This window comes from Phoca vitulina, unplaced genomic scaffold (genome assembly GCF_004348235.1).
Source record: "Phoca vitulina isolate PV1807 unplaced genomic scaffold, GSC_HSeal_1.0 scaffold55, whole genome shotgun sequence".
In the NCBI taxonomy this organism is placed as follows: Eukaryota; Metazoa; Chordata; class Mammalia; order Carnivora; family Phocidae; genus Phoca; species Phoca vitulina.
In genome coordinates, this window is record NW_022589758.1 from 6834658 (window position 1) to 6858960 (window position 24303).

Sequence of the window (24303 nt, forward strand, 5' to 3'; positions counted from 1 at the left end):
CAAATAAAAAGTTTAAAAAATACTTTAAAAACATATTCTCTGTACTTGCTATTAATCATGAGTTGTTTCAAAAGTCTTTCTTCCCTGGCTTTCATCTAATATGCAGTGAAATTATCAGTAATGACACAAAAATTCTTAATGGTGTCAAAGAACTATAAAAAAATGACCTGTTTTAAATTATGTAAAACTCACTTAAAATCTGTTGGATTTGAAGTAGGAGTCATTGGTGTCAACTTCAGATCCATTGCTTGAACGTGAGTTTTACACAGAAACCAGATTTATATACTTATTCAATGGATATTACAAATATTCTTTACCATTATTGTGTGAGAATTTCCTACTTGGTTCTGCAGCTTAATTCACTGTATCTCATTTCATCTAAGTATCATGTTTTTATTTTTTTCATTTTTTAAAAAGATTTTATTTATTTATTTGACAGAGAGAGACACAACAAGAGAGGGAACACAAGCAGGGGGAGTGGGAGAGGGAGAAGCAGGCTTCCCGTGGAGCAGGGAGCCTGATGTGGGGCTCCATCCCAGGACCCTGAGATCATGATCTGAGCCAAAGGCAGACGCTTAATGACTGAGCCACCCAGGTGCCCCTAAGTATCATGTTTTTAAAGGACTTTTAGTTTGATTATTTTTAAATGACATAATTTGAGACAATTGCTATTCTTAAGGAAATTCGTAGGTGTAAGTATGATCCCAGTGTTTTGGGGAGGCATTATTGACATGTAGTGGGAGGAGGCCAGAAATGAGAGACAATGAGTGGGACAAACCTAATCCATGAAAAATCTTACTTCCTACACTATCTTCAATTGTCCCACTGGACATTTATGATGGTAAAAACCTGTTAATAATTATCAAACATAGAGCATAATTCCATTTTTTAACTTAAAAAAGTATTTTGCACAATTTTAATAATCACTATATTTTCCAGGAATATAAATGTTACTTCCATATACACTGAGGAAAGACTGAATTGATTTTGTTTGGAATTTTACTAGAAACTGTTTACTAATCTGGAAAATCATGCCACTAATGGCAGTGCCATTCATATTTGAGTGGCCAACACAATCCCCCTGAATCAGTCCATATTATGTACCTATCCCCATTATGGAGATTCCAGAAGTATACATGAATATAATTATTTACCTTTTATTTCAAAATTTAAAAAAATTAAAGTTTCAACAATACTCAATTATCTTATTTATTTTTTTACTTGAAAATTACCTGATTTGGCTTTTGGCTTTTATTATTATTCTTATTATTTTTATTATTGACTTTACTTTTTAGAGCAGCTTTAGGTTCACAGCAAAATTGAGCAGAAAGCACAGAGCATTCTTACATACCTCCTCCTCTGGACAGCCTTGCCCAGTGTCAACATCTTGCGCCAGAATGGTACATTCATTATAATCAATGAACCTACATTGACACATCATTATCACCATAAATCCTTGGTTTTTATTATGATTCATGGTGATGTACATCGTTGTATGGGTTCTGACAAATGAATAATGACCTGTATCCACCATTACAGGATCATAAAGAACAGTTTTACTGCCCTAAAAACCCTGTTTTCCACCTATTTCTCCCTCTCTGTTCCATAACCCCCAGCAACCACTGATCTTTTTACTGTCTCCATGGTTTTGCCTTTTTCAGAATGTCATATACTTGGAATCAGAACACTGACTAATATACACTGTATGTAGCCTTTTCAGATAGGCATCTTTCACTTAATAATATGTATCTAAAGTTTATTATTTCTTTTAAATCCAAATTTATTTATTATAAGTACTACTAAGCATATGACTCTTTCTTTGGTGATTGTGCCCAAACACTTACATTTGAAATATATTTTATATTAAAAATTACTTTCCTTTCATTTTTTCTTTATATCACAGGATATTATGTAGACTTTTAAAAATTGCCCACAGCAGGCAAGGAGAGCCTATGCAGATGACTGGCCTGAAGAGTGGAGCAGCCAAAACACAACAGCAGAGTGCATGCAGGACACACCAGAGACACTCCCTTTGGCACCAGGCTGTGGGCACTACATGACCCCTTCTTCATAAGGCCATTACTTTCAGGAGCAAGAGATATAACTGACTTTTCTAACAAAAAGAAAAATGCAGAGACTTAGACAAAATGCCAAGAGGGAGGAAATTTATCCCAAATGAAAGAACAAGATAAGATCACAGCCAGAGATCTAAGTGAAACAGATATAAGTAATATGTCTGATGGAGAATTTAAAGCAAGGGTCTTATGCTCACTGGGCCTGAGAAAAGAATAGAAGACATCAGGGAGACCCTTAAAGCAGAGATGAAAGAGTTAAAAAAGAATCAATTAGAGATGAAGAGTGCAATAAACAAGATTGGAAACAGGCTTGATGCAATGAATAGCAGGCTAGAAAAAGCAGAGGAATGAATCAGTGACCTAGAAGGTAAAATAATGGACACTAATGAAGCTGAACAAAAAAGAGAAAGAAGAATTATGCAACATTAGAATAGACTTAGGGAACTTACTAACTATATCAAACATAATAACATTCATATTAGAGGAGTCCCAGAAGAAGAAGAGAGGAAAAAGGCGGCAGAAAACTTATTTCAAGAAATAATAACAGAAAATTTCCCTAATCTGAGGAAGGAAACAGACATCCAGATCCAGGAGGCACAGAGAAAACCCATCAAAATCAACAAAAGCAGGCCAACATTAAGACATATGGTAATTAAATTTGCAAAAAATAGTGATGAAAAAATCTTAAAAGCAGCAAGACAAAAGAAGTCCTTAACTTACAAGAGAAAATCCATAAGGCTAGCCAGAGGTTTCTCAACAGAAACTTGGCAAGCCAGAAGATGGCATGATATAGTCAAAGTGCTGAAAGGGAAAAATCTGTAGCCAAGAATACTCTATCCAGCAAGGCTATCATTCAGAATAGAAGGAGAGATAAAGAGTTTCCCAGACAAACAAAAACTAAAGGAGTTTGTGACCAGCAAAACTACCCTGCAAGAAATATTAAAGGGGACTCTTTGAGTGCAAAGGAGAGACCAAAAGTGACAAAGACAAGAAAGGATCAGAGAAAATCTCCAGAAACAATGACAAAAGAAGTAATAAAATGGCAATAAATACATATCTATCAATAATTACTTTGAATGTAAAAGGACTAAATGCTCCAATCCAAAGACATAGGGTGTTAGGATGGAGAAATAAAAACCAAGACTCATGTATACACTGCCTCCAAGAGACTCATTTTAGACCTAAAGACACCTGCAGATTGAAAGTGAGGAGGTGGAGTAACATTTATCACACAAATGGATGTCAAAAGAAAGCTAGTGTAGCAATACTTTTATTGGACAAACTAGACTTTTTTGCTCTTGTATTGTTTTTTTAAATTTTTTTATTTATTCATTTGAGACAGAGAGATAGAGATAGAGATAGAGAGAGAGAGAGAGATAATGAGCGGGGGGAGAGGCAGGGGGAGAGGGAGAGGCAGACTCCCCTCTGAGCCAGGAGCCCAACACGGGGACTCGATCCTAGGATCCTGGGATCATGACCTGAGCCAAAGGCAGATGCCTGACTGAGCCACCCAGGTGCCCCTCTTGTATTGTTTTTATCTTGCTTTGGTATCAGTGTAGTACTGGCCTCATGGAATGATTTTGAATGTGTACCCTCTATTCCATTATTTGTAAGATTGTGATAAAGATTGTCATTAGTTTTTTTTTTTTTTAATATTTGGTAGAATTCACCAGTGAATCCATGTGGTCTTGGGTTTTTCTGTGCTGGGAGATTTTTGATTCCTAATTCAACTTTCATTCTTGTTATTGGTCTAAGATTTCCTATTTCTTGGATTCAAGACTCATGATTCAACTTTGGTAACTGGTGCTTTTTTAGGACTTATCTCGTTTTTTTCCCCCTAAGTTATCTGATTTGTTACTATATAATTATTTATAGTAATCTGTTATCACATTATGTATTTCTGTGGTTGTCTATTGAATTGTTTTCCGTTTCTCATTTTGGTTTTTGAGTCTTCTCTTTTTCCTTTTAGTTAATATAGCTAAACAGTGCCAATTTTATTTATTTATTTATTTTTTGAATAATGGGTCATTACTTTCAATGTTATGTTATTGCTTATTGTGGTCTCTATTTTATTTATTTATTTATTTTTATTTCTTATTTCCTTCCTCTACTAAGTTCAGCAAAGTTTCTTCTATTTCTAGTTCCTTATGGTGTAATGTTAAGTTGTTTGAGTTTTTTCTTAATACAAACATTTATAGCATAAATTTTACTCTAAAATCTGCTTTTGCTTCATCCCATAGGTTTTGGAATATTGTGTTTTCTTTCTCTTTTGTTTTGAAACCCATTTTTATTTGCTGTTTGATTTTTTATTTGGCCCATTGCTTGTGCAATAGTGTGTTGTTGAATACTTACATATTAAATATTTAATATTTTCATTGTAGATACCAGATTTGTTTTATTGTTGATCTCTAGTTTTGTACCATTCTGGTTGAAAAATATACTTGATATGATTTGAATCTTCTTAAATTTGTAATATTTGTTATGTCTCTTTTTATGTGATTTAACCAGGGGATTCTTCAGTGTATACTTGAAGAAAATGTGTGTTCTTTTTCTTGAATGGAAATATATAATAGAATCATGTATTCTGAAGTATGCTTCAGGTAAAAAAATGTTCTCTTTGAAAAAAATAACTTTAACTGAGGGTACTCATTGAAAATAAAGCATATCAGAGGGGAGGTGGGTGGGGGGAAGAGTGAAATAGGTGAGAGGGATTAAGACTACACTTATCATGATGAGCACTGAGTAATGATATATAGAATTGTTGACTCACCATATTGTATACCTGAAACTAATATAACACTGTATGTTACCTATACTGTAATTAAAATAAAAAACTTAATAGAAAATTTTAAAAATTACATGTGAAGATAGATTATATTACCCTTGAATTTTATCTCAGCATAGCATAGGGGATGATATAAAGTATTTCTTTTCCCTTTTAAAATTTAACTTATTTTTAAATATTTATTTGAAAAAAAAAATCCAGCTTTATTGGGATATAATTGACAACCATTCTATATATTTAGGTTGCAAAATGTGATTTACTTTAAGTTATACAACGTGATGTAGAATCTAAAAAAGTTGAAATCATAGAACCAAAGATTAGAACAGTGGTTGACAGGGGCTATGGGTGGGAGAAATGAGGAGATGTTGGTCAAATGGTACAAATTTTCAGTTATGAGTAAATTTGGGGGATCTAATGTATGGCATGGTGATTATAGTTAGTAATACTATAGTGTATAGTTAAAATTGTTAAGAGAGTAGATCATAAATGTTCTCACCACACACACAAAAATGGTAACTATGTGAGGGGATGGATGTGTTAATTAACTTGATTGTGATAATCATTCATAATGTATACATATATTAAGCCATCATATTATAAAATATTTCTTTAAAAATGTAGTGGAGGGGTTCCTAAAAAATTTAAAAATTGAATTACTATATGACCCAGCAATTCCTCTCCTGAGTATATACCCAAAAGAATTGAAAGTAGAGTCTCAAAGAGATAGTTGTACACCCAAATTCATAGGATCATTATTCACAGTAGCCAAGAGGTGGAAGAAACCCAAATGTCCATTAACGGATGGATGAATGAACAAAATGTGATATATACATAGGATGGAATATCATTCAGCTTTATAAAGGAAGGAAAGTCTCACATATGCTATAATATGGATAAAACTTGAGGACATTAAGCAAAATGAAATTATCTAGTCACAAAAAGACAAATAGTATATTATTCTACTTCTATAGGTACCTAGAGTAGTGAAATTCATAGAGGCAGAAAGTAGAATAATGGTTGCCAGGAACTGGAGGGAGAACGAATGGGGAGTTAAATGGGTATAGAGTTTTGGCTTTGCAAGATGAAAAGAGTTCTGAAACAAGACAAGGATGTCCACTCTCAACACTTTTATTCAACATAGTACTGGAAGTATTAGCCACAGCAATCAGACAAGAAAAAGAAATAAAAGGAATCCACTTTGGTAAGGAAGAAGTAAAACTGTCACTATTTGCAGATGACATGATACTATATATAGAAAACCCTAAAAACTCCACCAAAAGCTATTAGAACCAATGAATGAATTCAGTAAAATTGTAGGATATAAAATTAATATATAGGAATCTGTTTTGTTTCTATATACTAATAATGAACTAGTAGAAAGAGAAATTAAGAAAATAATCCCATTTATATTTGGATCAAAAAGAATAAAGTACCTAAGAATAAATTTAACCAAGGAGGTGAAAGACCTGTACTCTGAAAATGATAAAACATTGATGAAAGAAACTGAATATGACACAAACAAATGGAAAGATATACAATGCTCAGGCTGCCTGGATGACTCAGTCACTAAGTGTCTGCATTCAGCTCAGCTCATGATCCTGGGGTCCTGGGATGGAGCCCTGTGTGTAGCTTCCTCCCTGCTCAGTGGGGAGCCTGCTTCTCCCTCTCCCTATGCCCCTCCACCCCACTCATGCTCTCTTTCGTTATCTCTCTCTATCTCTCAAATAAATAAGTAAACTCTTTTTTAAAATGAAAGATATACTGTGCTCATGTACTGGAAGAATTAATATTGTTAAAATGTTCATACTACTCAAAGCAATCTACAGATTCAATGAAATAGCTATCAAAATACTAATACTATTTTTCACAGAACTGGAAGAAATAATCCAAAAATTGGTATGGAACCACAAAAGACCCTGAAGAGCCAAAGCAATCTTGAGAAAGAACAAAGCTGGAGGTATTACGATTCCAGATTTCAAGATATACTACAAAGCTGTAGTAAGCAAAACAATATGGTGCTGGCACAAAAGTAGATACATAGATCAATAGAATAAAAAGAGAGTAGGATAGAGAATTAGAATAGAATAGAAAGCCCAGAAATAAACCCACCATTACATGGTTAATTAATCTTTGACTAGGGGGAAAGAATATACAATGGGGAAAAGACAGACTCTTCAATAAATGGTGTTGGGAAAACTGGACAGCTACATGCAAAAATATGAAACTGGACCATTTTCTTAAACCATACACAAAAATAAAGTCAAGATTTATTAAATGGCTAAATGTAAGAAGAGAACCCATAAAACTAAAGGAAAACATAGGCAGTAAGCTCTTGGACTTAGCAATGTTATTTTGAACCTGTCTTCTCAGGCAAGGACAACAAAAGTAAGAATAAACAAATGAGACTACATTGAATTAAAAAGCTCTTGCACAAGACTGTTGATCTCAGATCTGTACCTCTGAAACATATAATGCAATATATGTTAAGAAAAAAAAAAAAGAAGAAGATAGCAGGAGGGGAAGAATGAAGGGGGGGAAATCGGAGGGGGAGACGAACCATGAGAGACGATGGACTTTGAAAAACAAACTGAGGGTTCTAGAGGGGAGGGGGGTGGGAGGATGGGTTAGCCTGGTGATGGGTATTAAAGAGGGCACGTTCTGCATGGAGCACTGGGTGTTATGCACAAACAATGAATCATGGAACACCACATCTAAAACTAATGATGTAATGTATGGTGATTAACATAACAATAAAAAAAAAAAAGCTCTTGCACAGCAAAAGAAACCATCAATGAAACAAAAAGGCAACCTACTGAATGGGAGAAGATATCTGCAAATGATATATCCAATAAGGGATTAATATCCAAGATATATAAAGGACTCATACAACACAACCCCCAAAAAACAATCTGATTAAAAATGGTCAGAATATCTAGATAGACATTTTTCCAAAGAAGACACGCTGATGGCCAACAGACACATGAAAAAATGTTCAACATCACTAATCATCAGGGAAATACAAATCAAAACCACAATGAGATACCACTTCTCACCTGTCAGAATGGCTAGTATCAAAAAGACAAGAAATAACAAGTTTTTGCAAAGATGTAGAGAAAAGGGAACACTTATACACTGTTGGTGGGAATGTAAATTGGTGCAGCCATTATGGAAAACATTATGGAGATTCCTTAAGAAATTAAAAATAGAAATAACATACGATCTAGTAATTCCACTTCTGGCTATTCACTCAAAGAAAATGAAAACACCTATTCAAAAAGATATATGCACCCTTATGTTTATTGCAGCATTATTTATAATAGCCAAGATATGGAAGCAACCCAAGTGTTGTTCATCAATAGATGAATGGATAAAGAAGATATTATATATATAAAGGTAGCATATCTTTATATATTATAGTATATCTGGATAAAGAAGATAGTATATATATTCTTTCTTTCTATCTATCTATCTATCATCTATCTATCTATCTATCTATCTATCTATCTATCTATCTATCTATCATCTATCTATCTATCTATCTATACTCAGCCATAAAAAAGAACAAAATTTTGCCATTTGCAAGAACATGGATGAACCTAGAGGGTATTATGCTAAGTGAAATAAATCAGACAGAGAAAGACAAATACCAGATGATTTCACTTACATGTGAAATCTAGAAAAACAAAACAAAAACAGAAACAGACTCATAAATACAGAGAACTGGTGGTTGCCAGAGTGGAGGGGGGTGGGGGAGATGGATGAAATAATTGAAGGGAAAAAAGGTATTCTGGAGATTGGCTTCACAATAATGTGAATGTACTTAAAACTACCAAATTGTGCAGTTAAAAATGGTTAAGATGGTACATTTTATGTCATGTATATTTTACTACAGTTAAATAAAAAACAAGGTGGAAGGGTACTGAATATGGTAAGAGCTGAGATACTGCTCTGCAGGCTTGAAGGAGAGGCATGGTCTATGGTCTTAGACCCCACTTTTCTCTTCCCAGCATGTTACACATCCTTCAGTGTAGAGACAAGAAACGTCAAAGGGAAAAGTTAGCTCCTCATATGACTACCAATAGCAAGTCAATTAAACCCACTGTGTAGGTTTTCACTGAGCACTCATCTTACTGTCAAAAAATTCAGTGTGGGCAGGTCACAATCCCAACAACCCTGCTGATGAAGGAATTACATCCAAGCAGCTTCCCTGGGAGACTGAGCACAGTTCCTAGCTGACTCTCAGCTGGGGTCTCTCACCACATCCACATCCATCATTTTTTCTCTGAGCACCTTTGCTCCAAGTGAGCAGTATTCTAGCAATTCTGCAGCCTGTTTCTGCGACCTGTTGTCACAGGAGGGATCCATTTTTTTTATACCCTTCAGACAGTGAAAACTGGGAACTTGAATGATCAGGCATTTTTTTCTAAGAGACCTGGTCCCTTATATCTCTCATCTTTCTCCATCACATATGAAGACAAAGCAATATGCCCAATGATAAAGACATCTGCTCTCTCTTGTAGATCTGCCCAAATATTGACTAGTTTTCTCAATATTGGAGGAGTAACCAAGAGAGTGACCCCTTCTTTCCTCCCTCAGGAAGGTGAGGTGAACAGGTAATCTTTCAGGAATATAGGAGGAACACAGAAAAAGGAACACTGATACAGGAACAATTTGTAGTCATATCTCCATTTGCAGATGGACCTTAGGCATGCCCCCAAGATGCCTGCTCTTCTCCTTATCATACTCTTAGTTCTCTTTATGGAAAATGCCAGGAGGCATAGAATCTTTGAGCCAAGAGCTAAGCTTCTTTAAATTCAGTCTGGGAAAATTTATCTTTATTTAAAATAAGGCTTAATCTCAGCTATAATCTCTACTTTATTCTATAATCTCTAGAGAAGGAAAAAAGTCTCAAACAGTCCTTCATGGCACTCTGTCACACAAGTCTTACATATAGTGCTTTTGTTGCAGACAACCACCTGCACCCTCCTGGTTATACTCCTGCATCATTTTTGTGCATACTCTTGTTAAGGCTGCCTGAATTTCACTCCTTCTACCTGCCCCTCCCCACCCCCCACAGACACAGCCATATCTTGTCTTTCACAGCTTCCTACTCCAATTCTTTAGTCTGAACTTGCGTTGGACTTTGGTTTCTTGCACTGATTCATTCATTAATTTAGTTAGAAAAAAACATTAAACATCTTCTGTGTGCCAAACCTTCCTAATGCTGATAATTCCACTGCCTATGGCAATACCTATGACCTCAGGAAAGAAACCCCTTATTCCAAACCTGGCCCTCATAAATCTTTCCATTCAGGTTAGCACGGGTTCCTGGAACACTCTTCTCCATTCCCCACCCCCAGATCCAGCATCTTTGATAGGAAAATTATCACTACCTTGTTTAGGGATTATGAGTTTCCTCATCTGAAGGACTACTTTTGCTCTTCAAGATCCTCTGCCACTTTCTGATATTCTTCTAGCAATGGATAGGTATCTCCAAATCATGAGAAACCACTCTTTCTATATCAGGTAACTGCTGCATAACAAACTACCTCAAAACTCAGTGGCAAACACCAATTATTACTCATTATAGCACATATATCCTTGTGTTAGACTTTGCTCTAGGCTAGCCAGTCTAGGGCACCTTAGCTGCAGCAACTCTGATTCACATGTCTTTAATCTTGCCCCTGGGAGTGGCAGACTAAGTTAGGCATGTTCTTTTCACTTGGAAGGCATAAGCACAAGAATGAGTGAGCCCAATTTTGCAAGCACTTTTGAAGACTCTATCACATTTGCTAGTACCATTGTCCAAAACATGTAACTGTGACTAAACCCAGGAGCTCAGAATTAATGTTCCACCTATGTTGGAGAGCACTGCAAAATTACGTGACAAAGGACATGGATACAGGCAGAAGTGAAGAACTGGGGTTACTGATACAACCTTTTGCACTTCTTAGGCCTCTACCCCCACTCATTTCTCCTATAGTCTTTCCCTTAGACTTCATCCACATATTCGCCCAAACCACACTTCAGTTTGCCATGCCTTTTGGCATTATTAAAGGTGCCTTTCTCTGGAAAACTTTTAATTTGCATTTAGGCTGCTTAAATTCAGTTTGTTTACCTCACTGTCATGTTCACATCTTTGTCCTACATAGTGAAATGGCAAAATCTAGTACAAGAATAATCTTAATACACATAAAATTATTTTTGAACTAGAAAGCAGCTTGTGAAAATATGATTATTAAAGACATATGATTATTAAAGAATATCCTAGATCTGAATTTTAAAAATTGCTTCATGTGCAATTTGATTAGGAGATGGCTTTCTGCCCAAGTCTACACCTTTGAGTTAGTTTTGAGAATGCAAACATGCCCAAGACATGCAAGGGGATGTACGAATTAAATTGGTGAGGTTTAAAAGGACACATGGCTCCCCATGCATTTTTTCATTTGGTGGCAATGAAAGAACCGGTAATTCTGGGATGATGTTGACATGAACTTAAGTCTTATCTCTTGCAGGCTGGTTCAAAGAAGTCGACAGAGCAATAAGTTGTGGTAGAATCAAGTGTGACCTTAGGGCAGTATGATATGGAAAGATCACTAAATTGGCAGCTTGGAACTCTGAATTTTAGACCCTAATAAGCCACCATATTAGGTGTGTGTACTTGGATGAGTCTGTTAACCTCCCTGAACCTTAGCTTTCTCATCTGCAAATAAGGGCTGATATTAGATATTCTGAAGGCTTGCCTAGCTCTAATATTCCATGATCCTAAGAAGTAACATGACAAATCTAACAACTGGAATCCTTTTCAATTGGTTCTAAGCATATCATAGTTGCTAAAAGGAAATGTGGATTTGCCAGAGTTTTATCCCCCTATTTATTAATTATGTATGATGAAAAAATAAACCGTACGATAGATAATGTTCCCAGTCCTGTTGTATCTTGAAGCTGGACAAAAATATGTAACTTACTTAAAAAAACCTCATTTTAACTACTTGAAAAACAGCCCAAAATGTATGCCCTACTGATAATGGGTTAGCATTATCATGTTTATATGTAGAAAATCCTTTTTCCCCCATTTAACAAATGCATGCTCTAAATAATATAATGAAGGCCTTGCTAATGAATGGTGACTGGAGTGTCTTTCACCACCTCGAGAACTGATTTTAAGCAATTAATGATGGCTTATTTTTCAAATCCCCACTGCTGTTATTTTAGTTACATGCAGAAAGGAATCGCAAAGATACTGTAATTGATTTGCTGGCAAGTTTACAGCCTCCATCAGTGATTTATTGGGTTTATACAGCTTCCTGTGAATTTCAGCAGCTAAAGTTATCCACTTATTATTTCCCAGTGCATTAGGTTGGTGGTATGATAGGCTGTCTTCAGATGTAGGTTATGTCTTCCATCTATTTCTCTCTACCATTAGTAAGTTAGATGGTTTTTAGACCATAATTACTGCCACTTGAGCTTTTAGAATCAACACATTCACTCTCAATAGCTCAATGGAGCTCTGTTACCAAAAGCCAAGTATTTTGGATACCTGGGAGTAAGCAATCATTATGAAAAAATGAGTTCTTTCTCACATTATAAACAGATGAGATAATGCCGGAGCACTTTGTACATTGTAAAACGCTATGCAAAAGCATGTTAAAATTCTTTGTATTTTTCATCTATTTTTTTGTTGTTCAGAATGGTAAAATTAATGAAATCTTTGTCCATAAATGATTATTAGCTATTATAGTTTTCACCAGCAATCTAATATCCTTAATTGCCATCTTTAATTAAAACCCTGATTGTTGTATTTACTTTTACACTTCTCTCCTTCTGTATTTAGTCTCTTTATATGTGTGCATTTCTATAAATAAGTAAAAGCTTCACAATGCAAAATCGCCACCATTCCCTGATTTGAGGCCCTTTTTTGTCCTTTAATCAAAATCTCACTCTAAGAAGGAAACAATCAACAAAACTAAAAAGCAACCTATGGAATGGGAGAAGATATTTGAAAATGACATATCTGATAAAGGGTTACTATCCAAAATAGATAAAGAACTTATAAAACTCAAAACCCAAAAAACAAATTATCCAGTTAAAAAATGGGCAAAAGACATGAATAGACATTTTTCCAAAGAATACATACAGATGGCTAACAGACACATGAAAAGATGCTCAACATCACTCATCATCAGGGAAATACAAATCAAAACTACAATGAGATATCACCTCACACCTGTCAGAATGGCTAAAATTAACAACCCAGGAAACAATAGGTGTTGGCTAGGATGTGGAGAAAGGGGAACCCTCTTATACTGTTGGTGGGAATGCAAAGTGGTGTAGCCTCTCTGGAAAACAATATGGAGGTTCCTCAAAAAGTTAAAAATAGAACTATCATATGACCCAGCAATTGCACTACTAGGTATTTACCCAAAGGATACAAAAATACTGATTCAAAGGGACACAGGGAGGTGGGCAGGGGAATGGGTTAAATGGGTGATGGGTATTAAGGAGAGCACTTGTTGTGATGAGCACTGGGTGTTGTAGGTAAGTGATGAATCACTAAATTCTATACCTGAAACTAATATTGCACTGTATGTTAATTAGCCACAATTTAAATTAAAACTTGGAAAAAATAAAAGCTTATGGAGATAAAAAAATAAAAGAAAATAAAATCTCATTCTAATCAAATCCACTGAGTTTTAAGTCCATCTTTTCTTATGACCAAGAGATACATCTGCGGAAACACTTTTAAAATTTAATCTTCATAATTGCCCAATGCCAATATGACTCTACAGTCTTGCATTCAAGTCTAGAAAATTGTTTAATTTTTGGTTAGGGGGTCCTCATTCTCTATTGATAAAATCCTTCCATTTTAATCCCTCTAAAATGCTGTTCTAAAATCACTTCTAGCTTTTGATGTTCCTTAAATTTCTAAGGAGACTCTGTATCAGAAAAACATGCTATGGTACCCAGGTTCTTTTATCATTTCTATCAAATTAATCTATGTTAAGGAAAATCCACTTCTACATCTGATACCCTCAATCATGGTACTATAGCATAAGCAAAATTGATATCCTAATTTATGCCCATCAGCTTAGACTAGAATTTCTCAACCTCAGCACTATGTACATTTTTGGCCAGATAATACTTTGCTGTGTGGGCTGACCTGCACCTTATAGGATGTTTAGCAGCATCCATGGCCTCAACCCATTAAATGCCAGTATCACCTCCCTGAAATTGTGACAACCAAAAATGTCTCCAAATGCCGCTGGGGGACAGCATTTCTCCTAACTGAGTACCACTGGCTTAGATATATCAATCAAGGTATTCCTCAGCTCAGTTTTTATATTTTTAAACATGGAAGCTTTGATTTGCTCAATTTAACCTGCAATGCATGATCATTCTCTGTTACTAAGACAGTCTCTGCTACTAAGAACAGGAAGTGTTCTATGCCTGGAGCTAACTATTCATCTTCAGTAGAGACCACCTACTTACACTGGCTTAAAATGTGCTATTTATGCTTTTAGGTGCTACTTATACAGTATCTCATTTAGTTCTTCTGTTTCACGTATGATGAAACTGAGGCAGGAAACCCAATTTCCTGGGAACTTCTTATCCAGATTCTAGATAAAGCAAATGTTCTAGTCCTTTAAAACCCCTAAACTGTTTCTGCATTCTTGGCTATGCTCATTTTGTGACCTTGAACAACTTATTAATAAATGTTTTAATTTTTGCCAATAGTGTTAGTTATTATTATTATAATTATAGAAACTATAGTTTGAGAAAAAAAATTATTCTTTGACTTAGAATTCTACTTGAAACCTCCCTCAACAGAAGCTTTGGATTTCCATGTAGCTTGTTTTGTTGCAATTTTGTAACATTAGAGTTGTTCCTTTTGTTTCCCCTCTCTTTGAAGTGTCAGACATTCTGGACATATAGACACCCAATAAATCCTTGCCAACTGCCTGCATAAACAACCATGAATAAATACAAACTGATTATCTAAAGAAATTCAAGGTATTTTTTCCCAAGGATATTAACAATCCTTGATATTCCAGCAGTTGATGATCCACTATGAATATTTGTATGTTTTGACATATTCTAGTAGCTTATTTCTCTATATCAGAGGGTTCTTATCAGCATTTTTCAAAGTTCTGAGCTGTCAACAATAGCTATTCTTCACTTGGGCCTCAATAGACATTAACTTTAAAATCTGAGACAACTTGCAGATGAAGAGGAAAGAGGGAGAACTCAGTCATCAATTTAGTTATGTGGGGCTGGTCTTATAAAATTGAACTTTATCTTGAACCTTTCTGTTTTCACTTCCTCAAGGCTGTGTAGGTGGTCCATTGCCTCAGAATAATGATTAACCACCTTCTGAAGGCCCCTGATGTGTGGTCTGAGGCAAATGAGGTATTTCCATGTCACCAGACTGGTGAATGGATGGTCACAGGAAGGCAAACAATAACCAGCAGTATTGGATACTACTTAATAATTGATAAATGAGATTGAGTGTTTTCTTTTCTTCAAAAGACGGAGGGTGAGATAACTCCAAGGCACTGGCAGGGTGGGTAAATATCAGAGAGCAAGGGACTGGGACCTTAGGACTAACTTAAGTGGGAAATGAGCTTTGTTGCAGTGATACCCACTTTCGACAGTGCCTACACAGCATGTGCCTCATACAGCACTTGGAGAAAACATTTTGACTGTATTTCTTGGAAGGAATGAAGGGATAAGGAGCATTAGATTGCATTCTCAAAGGTAGATCTGCAATCTCTCTCCTCAGAGGGTCTAATATGTGAATGCTTTTGGTTTGGACTGCATCTGAGTCTTAACGGCCTAGTTCCATATTGATTATTAAGTATTATTCATGTCTAAAGGAAGCTACCTTTTAAAAGTGCATTGTTAAATCTGTATTTCCAGATATGGACATCATTCATTAAGAAGAGCTATGAGCCTTTGGTCCTCAAATCAATTAATGTGGTCTCTTAACACTGCCAAGAATAAACCATGCAAAACTAATTGAAGTAGTGTTCACTCTTCTTGCACAAACAAGCAGAGATTTTTATGGTTAAGAAAATGAAAATTATTTTCTCTCTTATATTATAGCAAAGAGATAGATCAAGTCTCATTTCCAGTAGCTGCCATTGAGCGAATACAGTTATAAACAGGAAACATGAGCCCAAACACCTATTGGATGAAGAATGGCCAAGCTTTCTGGTAAGGAGATGCTCACAGATACGTATTTCATGTATTCATGTCAAGCAATGGTTTATCAAGACATCTTTTTCAAACATCTTGTAAATTAATGTTTAAAATCCTTGCAAGAAACACCATATGCTAGTCAAAGCATCTCCTTAGGTGGCCTAAGAAGCCAGCTCTGAAAATAAAGCCAGCATTGGTTAAGCCAAGAAAGTACTGCAAATGTTTAATAAAACATTAAATACAAACGCCAAGACTGATCTACAGAACAATCAGGAGCTAAAGATCATACTCATGTGAAATCTTATCTATAAAATGAGAGTATTTTAAAAGATAAAATATAGAATGCTGAGCACATGGAATAAGAACTGCTCAGTTACCTCAGAACCATTTTTCCTTTCTTCCCAATATTTCTCATATATATTTGTATAAATATAAGTATATATGTATGTATAAAAATACATATATATATATCACTTTTAAAGTTGTTTCTGGGACTGTAAATATTTATTATAGCAACTTTTAAAATTAGTGTTTGTATTTCTTTGATAGTTTTAATTAAGAAACTGGTTATTCTTTACTAATAGATGCATAATGTCTATATTGATTTAACTTTCAGTAAGGGATCTGGGAGTTAGTCTATGTTACTCTAAAACAGAAATGCTTTAAGGTAAATTTCCAGAGCAATGGTTCCCAATGCACTAGGATTCTCAACTAAGTTAGTGATGATCATATGATGTATCAGATTTAAAAACTGTTTGTATAGATTAAATCAATGGAAGGAATGTTGTATCAAGAAGATAAACACATGGGGTGGCTGGGTGGCTCAGTCAGTTAAGTGACCAGCTCTTGATTTCGGCTCAAGTCATGATCTCAGAGTACTGAGGTCGAGCCCCAGGCCAGGCTCTGCACTCAGCTTGGAGTCTGCTTGGATTCTCTCTCTCTGCCCCTCCCCCTGCTTTCTCTCTTTCTCTCTCAAATAAATAAATAAATCTTTAAAAAAAGAAGGTAAACACATTAAGTATTCGGGGATCACTATTAGAAGCAAGGACAGGTAGCAGGAGGGACAATGCTCAAACTCAGCTTCCAATGGCACTGGTAGTTTCTTTTCTGTATACCACCACTTCTCACAGAGAACTATAACATCTCAAGGGCTCCACAGGCCCCAAATACTGTTGCAGTTAGCATCCTAAATCCACACTCCTGGCTCCATAACCAGCCTCTTTATTCTACTCAATAACAAGGCCAACATTTCACACTTGCTCCACAAGAAAAGAGACCCAAAAGTAAAAGGTTCTCTCCATTGGGGTCAAACTTAAGCCAGATCCAGAAAATGTTCCCCAGTGGATGATGGACAAATTAAGGGTCCACGATTATCTCTGATAGCTGACTCTAGCCTTGCGAGTATTCTCTTTCCCCACTAATACCTACTCCTTAACCCCCAGTTTTTTGACTTGTGAAAGCTGTCCTAACCCATTATATGACAAATGGCAACCCTAAAGATAATCAACAGCTTTCTTATTTATCCTTTATTCATTCACAATTTTAACACCACAACACTGTGCTTGAAGCATCATTTTTAAGTGTGGAATGAAAGATATTATTCATATTTGAAAGATATTTTAGTATCAAATAACATATGAGAGGGCAAGTATTTAAAATATTTTTATTAGGAAAAATTTTCTGGGGATTCTAAACTTAAACTACATAAGTGGTCATCTACTGTGTAACACTGACCTTGGAAAAGCTTTATTTGGACATTAAGAAATGGAAGAACAGTTATTAAATAAACTTCGTTAAAGAAAGGATGTTGAGAATTCCATTTAAAATGGAATAAGAAGCTCAAATTTTTCTCTCTCTTTCTCCCTTTGTTTCTTACAAGTTTTAAGCAAATGTTAATTTATTCTTTCATTCCTTCCTTCCTTGATTTATCATGTGTCTCTCCTTTCTGAAATATAAACTTCGTGGGAGCAGTATCCTTGTTGGACTGGTATACTCATTGCCAGAACACTGCCAGGCACAGAGTGGGTGCTTAATTAAAATCTCTCCAATAAATGAATGAATGAACATGTATCATGTGCCACTAAAGATACAGAATGGACCTTTTATACACAGCCTCAGTTTTTACATATTTAACAATCCAATAGGAAGAGCAAACGAAAATAATAATTCCAACAAAGTATGATGATTTTTATCAAAGGAGAAGTAGAAGTAGATGATACTATAACTTTTTGTCAAGTGTGTGAGGCACTCTCCTACGTACTGAGTATCACTTGGTGAACTAGTGTAGTAACCAGGGAAGTTCTCCAGAAGAACTGACATTTAGGCTGGAGACATGAAGGATAAGGAGGACTGGAACAGATGAAATGAAAGGTGTTCCAGGCAGGAAAATTGCACGATGGAGGCTCAGAGGTAGAGAGTACTGGAGAATTCAAAGAAGTGAAAGAAGTTCCAGAGAGCTGGAAAACAGAGTGAGGGGTAAATGGCAAGAAATAAATTAGTGGTTGATCCTCATGAAAGAGTTGGGGGATTATCCTAAAGGCAGGAGGGAAGCCTTGGAAGATTTTTTAAAAAAGATTTTATTACTTTATTTGACTCAGAGAGAGAGAGATAGTGAGAGAAAGAGCACAAGCAGGGGGAGCGGCAGGCAGGCAGAGGGAGAGGGAGAAGCAGGCTCCCCCCCCCGAGCAAGGAGCCCGATGTGGGGCTCGATCCCAGGACCCTGGGATCATGACCGGAGCCAAAGGCAGCCGCTTAACCAACTGAGCCTTCCAGGTGCCCCGCCTTGGAAGATTTTTAAGGAAGAAAATGATTGGGTCTGATTTGTGTTTAGAATTATCACCCTAGCTATGGTGTTCAGAATGATTTGGAAGGAAGTAAGACTGTAAGAAAGATGTCCTTTAAGAAACAGGATCAGTTTAGATGAAGATGATGTTAGTGTGCTAAAAGTAAGAATATAGGGGTCAAACCTCACTGCACATTAGAATCAATTGGAAATTTTAGAAAATCTTGATGCCCAGGGCATATCTGAGACAAATTAAATTAGAACCTCTGGAGGTGGGACTATTTTTAGTACTACATTACTATTTTTTTTTACATTTTAAAAGATTGATTCAGTTAAAGTTGATGTACAATAAACTGCTTATATTTAAGGTGTGCAATTTGATCAGTTTTAACATATGAATGTACCCATAAAACCATCACCAAGTAAAAAAATATATATAAAATACACACACACACACACACACACACACACATCCCATCCCTAAAAGTTTCCTTGAACCCCTCGGTAATCTCTCTGTCCTGCTCTTCCTCCCCTCTCCAAATCTCTAGGCAACTACTTATCTGATTTCTCTCACTACATATTAGCTTATATTTTCTATAATTTTTTATAAATGGAATAATACAGCATGTACTTTATTTTTATCTGGCTCCTTTCAATCATGATAATTATTTTGAGATTCATCCATGTTGCTACATGTATTAATAGTTCATCCCTTTTTGCTGCTGAATAGTATTCCATTATATGAATACATCACCATTTGTTTACCTATTCACATGTTGATGGGTGGTTGGGTTGTTTCCAATTTGGGGCTACTTCAAATAAAGCTGTCATGGATATTTGGTACAAGTCTCTGTATGAACATATACTTTCATTTCACTTAGGTAAATATGTAGGGATGGAATGTCTGGATATTTAGTAGGCATATGTTTAACTTTCAAAGGAATTGCCAACTTTTTTTCCAAAATGGTTGTATGATTTGACATTCCCAGTATATGAGAGTTTTATTTGCTCCACATCTTTGCTAACACTTGATAACACTTCTAATTTTTGCCATTCTAATAGGTATATAGAGATTTTTCATGTGGTTTTCATTTGCATTTCTCTGCTTATGATTTTGAACATCTTTTTATGTGCTTACTAGTCATTCATATATATTTTTTGATGAAATACTTCAAATACTTCATTCGCCAATACCCAATGTTTTCCTGTGTTGTTAATTTTAGCCATTCTGACATGTGTGAGGTGATATCTCATTGTATTTTTGATTTGTATTTCCCTGCTGATGAGTGATGTTGAGCATCTTTTCATGAGTCTGTTAGCCATCTGTACGTATTCTTGGAACAATGTCTATTCATGTCTGCCCATTTCTTAACTGGATTATTTGTTTTTTGGATGTTAAGTTGTATAAGTTCTTTATAGACTTTAACCCTTTATCAGATATATCATTTGCAAATACCTTCTCCCATTCTAAAGGTTGCCTTTTAGTTTTGTTGATTGTTTCCTTTGCTGTGCAGAAGCTTTTTATCTTGATGAAGTACTAATGGTTTATTTTTGCTTTTGTTTCCCATGTCTCAGGAGACAAACCTAGTAGGACGTTCCTACAGCCAATGTCAAAGAGGTTACTGCCTGTGTTCTCTAGGATTTTGATGGTTTCCTGTCTCATATTTAGGTCTTTAATCCATTTTGAATTTATTTTTGTGTATGGTGTAAGAAAGTAGTTCAGTTTCATTCTTTTACATGTTGCTGTCCAGTTTTCCCAGCATCATTTGTTGAAGACACTGTCTTTTTTCCATCAGATATTCTTTCTTGCTTTGTTAGAACTAGTTGACCATATAGTTGTGGGTTCATTTATGGGTTTCTATTCTCTGTTCCATTAATCTATGTGTCTGTTTTTGTGCCAGTACCATACTGTCTTGATCATTACAGCTTTATAATATAACTTGAAGTCTGGAATTGTGATGCCTCCAGCATTGCTTTTCTTTTTCAGAACTGCTTTGGCTATTTGGGGTCTTCTGTGGTTCCATACAAATTTTAGGATTGTTTATTCTGCCTCTGTGAAAAATGCTGTTGCTATTTTGATAGGGATTGCAATAAATGTGTAGATTGCTTTTGGTGGTACAGACATTTTAACAGTATCTATTCTTCCAATCCATGAGCATGGAATGTTTTCCAATTTCTTTGTGTCATCTTCAATTTCTTTCATCAGCGTTTTATAGTTTTCAGAGTACAGATCTTTTACCTCTTTGGTTAGGTTTATTCCTAGGTACTTATGGTTTTTGCTTTAACTGTAAATGGGATCAATTCCTTGATTTCTTTTCCTGCTGCTTCATTATTGGTGTATAGAAATGCAACAGATTTCTGTATGTTGATTTTGTATCCTGCAACTTTACTGAGTTCGTGTATCAGTTCTAGCAATTTTTTGGTGGAGTCTTTTGAGTTATCTATTATGGAGTATCGTGTCATCTGCAAATACTGAAAGTTTGACTTCTTCCTTACTGATGCCTTTTATTTCTTTTTGTTGTCTGATTGCTGGGTCTAGGACTTTCAGTACTACGTTAAATAAGAGTGGTGAGAGTGGACATTCTTGTCTTGTTCCTGACTGTGGAGGGAACCTCTCAGTTTTTCCCCATCGAGGATGATACTAGCCGTGGGTTTTTCATCCTTTATTATGTTGAGTTATGCTCCCTCTAAACCTACTTTGTTGAGGGCTTTTATTATGAATGGATGTTGTACTTTGTCAAATGCTTTTTATGCCTCTATTGTGAATATTGAACCACCCTTGCAAATCAGGAATAAATCCCACTTGATTGTGGTGAATTACTTCTTTAAATACTTTTGGATTCAATTTTCTAGTATTTTGTTGAGAATTTTTGCATCCATGTTCATCAGGGATCTTGGCCTGTAGTTCTCTTTTCTAGTGGAGTCTTTGTATGGTTTTGGAATCAGGTAATGCTGGCCTCATAGAATGAGTTTGGAAGTTTTCCTTCCTCTTCTATTTTTTTTTTTTTTTTGCAATAGTTGGAGAAGAATAGATATTAACTCTTCTTTAAATGTTTAGTAGAATTCCCCTGTGAAGCCATCTGGACCTGGACTTCTGTTTGTTGGGAGATTTTTGATTACTGATTCAATTTGTTTGCTGGTTATTGGTCTGTTCAAGTTTTCTATTTCTTCCTGTTTCAGTTTTGGTAGTTTATATGTTTCTAGGAATTTATCCATTTCTTCTAGGTTGTCCAATTTGTTGTGATATAATTTTTCATAATATTCTCTTATAATTGTTTGTATTTCTGTGGTGGTCATTGTTATTTTTTCCCTCTCAACTGTGATTTTATTTATTTGGGTGCTTTCTCTTTTCTTCTTGATAAGTCTGGCTAGGGGTTTATCAATTTTATTAATATTTAAAAAAAACCCAGGTCCTGGTTTCATTGATCTGTTATATTGTTTTCTTAGTTTCTATACCATTTATTTCTGCCCTAGTATTTATTATTTCTCTTCTTCTGCTGGCTTTAGCTTTCATTTGTTCTTTTTGTAGCTCCTTATATGTAAGGTTAGGTTGAGATTTTTCTTTCTTCTTGATTTAGGCCTGTATTGCTATATACTTCCTTCTTAGGACCACTTTTGCTACATCCCAAGTGTTTTGGACTGTTGTGTTTTCATTTTTATATGCTTCCATGTATTCTTTAAATTTCTTCTTTGATTTCCTGGCTGACCGAGTCATTCTTTTTTAAAATTTTTAAAAGATTTTATTTATTTGAGAGAGAGAGAGAGAGAGTGAACAACACTCAAAGAGTTTCCTTTAATATTTCTTTCAGGGCTGGTTTAGTGGTCCTTAGTTTTTGTTTGGGAAACTCTCTCTCTCCTTCTGTTCTGAATGATAAGCTTGCTGGATAGAGTATTCTTGGCTGCAGATTTTTCCCATTTACCACGTTGTGTATATCATGCCACTTCTTTCTCGCTCACCAAGTTTCTGTTGAGAGATCTGCTACTAACCTTATTGTTCTTCCTTTGTATGTTAGGGACTTATCTTGCTGCTTTAAGGACTTTTTCTTTAACTATATATTTTGCAAATTTAACTACAATATGTCTTGGTGTTGGCCTGTTTTTGTTGATTTTGATGGAAGTTCTCTGTGCCTCATGGATTTGGATGTCTGTTTCATTCCCCAGGTTAGGAAGTTTTCAGCTATAATTTCTTCAAATAAACCTTCTGCCCCCTTTCCTCTCTCTTCTTCTGGGACTCCTATGATATGAATGTTATTACGTTTGAGAGAGTTACTGATTTCCGTAAGTCTACTTTTATGGTCCAAGACTTTTCTCTCCCTCTTTTGTTCAGCTTTATTATTTTCCATAATTCTATCTTCTATATCACTTATTTGTTCCTCTGCTTCTTCCATCTTTGTGGTCATTACATCCAACTGGTTTCAAATTTTAGTTATTGCATTTTTCATTTTGGCCTCATTGGTTTTTAGCTCTTTTATCTCTGTGGTAAGGGTCTCCCTGATGTCTTCTATGCCTTTCTCAAGTCCAACTAGTATCCTTATGATTATTGCTTTAAATTCTGGATCAGACATATTACTTATATCTGTTTCAATTATATTCCTGGCCGTGTCTTTTTCCTATTCTTTCTTTTGGGATGAATTCCTCTGTCTTGGCATTTCATCTAGATCTCTGTCTTCTTCTGTGTGTTAGGAAAACCTGTTATGTTTCCTGTTCCTGAGAGTCCTGGCTTTATGAAGCAAAGGCCATATAATGTCCAGGGCCTGGCGCTTCAGGAAGTGTCTCTGGTGTATGCAGTGTGCACTCTGCTCTTGTGTTTTGCTTGCTCTATCCTTGAGGTCAGTTGTTTGCCCAGTTTCTCCTTACCTACAGTGGGAAGTGTTTGAACCTTGGCCATAGTGTGGTGAGGTTTAACTAGGTGTGCTCTGGACTGTTTGTTAAAAGAGACCTGATGCTATTACCACTAGAAGTGAAGCTCTGCAGAGCTCTATGGTCAGTAGACATGGTGAGTGTAGGTATTTGTGCTGGCCTTCTGGGGGAGGGGCCCACTGCACTGATCCTAAGGCACATTGCCCAAGAAAAGCAGTACCAGCAGAGTGCAGGGAGGGGGGACTTGGTGTAAGCAAGTTAGGCAGCCAGTGTTGGCACTGTGCTGTTTATTGAAATCAGTTTATGCTGAGGGGTGGGGAAGGGAAATGCCACTAGCCCACTCCTCTGTCCCTGGAGATGGGAGCTTGTGCTTGCTGCTTTCAGGGAATCACTTTCAGAGGAGTGAATAATTTCCCCTTGTGCACCATAGGCATTTTTCAGATTGTTGATGTCACACTGTCTGTCTCTGGGTGACTTACCTGCCTGGCCCAGCACAGTGTACCTTGGGCTCAATGCTAGCCAGGCCTGCTGACTTTTAAAATTCTAAACTTCAAGGAGCTAGTGTGGTGGGGATCTTTGCTGGTCCTCTGGGAAAGGGTCTT